Genomic DNA, 1,640 nt, shown 5'->3' on the forward strand with positions numbered 1-1,640 from the left:
AGTGCCAGTCCTGCACCCTTGGCCGTCCCTGACGAGCCCACTATTACTAATGGTGGATGGCGTGCCTCTCAATGGACGGTTGCTTCTCATGGGGTGGATTCGTCTCCTCCCCCCTCCTAGCGGCTGGTGAACTTCAACCCCCCGCCCCCCGCCCCCTCCCCACCCCCGCCCCCTCTCTTCTGGAACACGCACGACTCTCATTTGTATGCACATGATACACATCACTTCACTGTTGGTTTGTCTATTTGGTCGTTCAAACTGTATGTGCATGCCCAGAATTAAATCTGGTTGGATGTTCAATCCACATCATTTTTTGCGTCAGTTTCCTTCTACATCTTCTTAAGTTTGCGTAGTTCATTTAATGTGCATGCCCAGAATTAAATCTGGTTGGATGTTCAATCCACATCATTTTTTGCGTCAGTTTCCTTCTACATCTTCTTAACTTTGCGTAGTTCATTTATGAAATGAAATTGAATCAAGTTGAATTCTATGGTAATCTATTGTAGTAGTAGAGATGAACTTCAAAACTGAATTAGATAAGATAGCTGCACGTGAAATTGATGCAGACGACTCTGACTTGGAGCTCAATAGTGATGGTGAAAGGTCTGTATAGTTCTGTCTCGGTAGTTTGTCAATCACACCCATTCAAAATGCTGATGGCAATCTTCTTGTTCCCGCATATGGATGGGATTAACTGACACGTCTTCTAACTGCATGGACAAATTGTAATATGGATTGTGGCTCAAATTGTCCAATATTTGTTATTTCTCATAAACTTTGGAATTGGATAATACATAGCTAGCATGCTTTTCACTATAACGGAATATGTTTATGTTTACTACAAAACATATGGTAAAATAGCAAACAACAATGATGTAGTAATTCTCCCAATAATTCTTGGAACAGAGTTGTTTATCTGAGCCCAGTATTGTAGTTCAGCTGATTATCTTTACTCATTCTTTGTCTTACTCATCTAATTGAATGCTATATTCAGCGACGACGATGACGGTTACACTGAGGCACTAATGCGGGGCTTTAAAGGAATAAAAAGGAAAGAGCTGATGACAGGCTTAGAAAGGTTTGTTGTTTTCTTCTCTATATTATCATTTTGAGGCGCACTTATATTCTTTAGGTTTTGAGAATTAATGTGAAATCACGTATGCTTGCTGCATGAGTATCAGCAACAGAAGAAGAGACCAAGATGAAGGAGTCTGAGCTAATGCGAGGAAACCCGCTGATCAATATGAATAACTTCTGCTCCTTCGACGTGGAAGTAACAATGCTGCCTACTATATTATATTGTATGCTTCTTTTATGTTGTGGCTATCCTTTTTAAATAAAGTAATGCTGTCATGCTTTATTGTGAGGCTAATCATATACATGTGTTTGTTGCATGTGGGAGGATGATGATGATGTTGTATTTAAGATGCAGGGTCATGGAGAGACCAAGACACCGAAACGGTTCATCAACTACACCGTCATAAGTGATTTCCAGCGCAAGTTTCTGCATAGGTAACTGAAATGTTGTTGTTGTATGCTTTATGTCGCCTGGACAGTTTGCATGCTGGTGTTGGAAGAGCCTGTGATGTTCTTTATTCTGAAGACTGATTTGTATGACATACATAACTGTAACATCCACG

The 1,640-nt window shown here is 40.5% G+C and overlaps 1 long non-coding RNA gene across 1 annotated transcript; it reads left to right on the forward strand.

Moving 5' to 3' along the window:
* On the forward strand, positions 1 to 1,302 carry LOC123064543 (uncharacterized). The gene is made up of 3 exons (XR_006430726.1): positions 1 to 126; positions 995 to 1,078; positions 1,182 to 1,302. It is a non-coding gene; the product is annotated as an uncharacterized lncRNA (long non-coding RNA).
* Positions 1,303 to 1,640: the final 338 nt, after the last annotated feature.

Source organism: Triticum aestivum, chromosome 3B (assembly GCF_018294505.1).
Source record: "Triticum aestivum cultivar Chinese Spring chromosome 3B, IWGSC CS RefSeq v2.1, whole genome shotgun sequence".
Lineage (NCBI taxonomy): Eukaryota > Viridiplantae > Streptophyta > Magnoliopsida > Poales > Poaceae > Triticum > Triticum aestivum.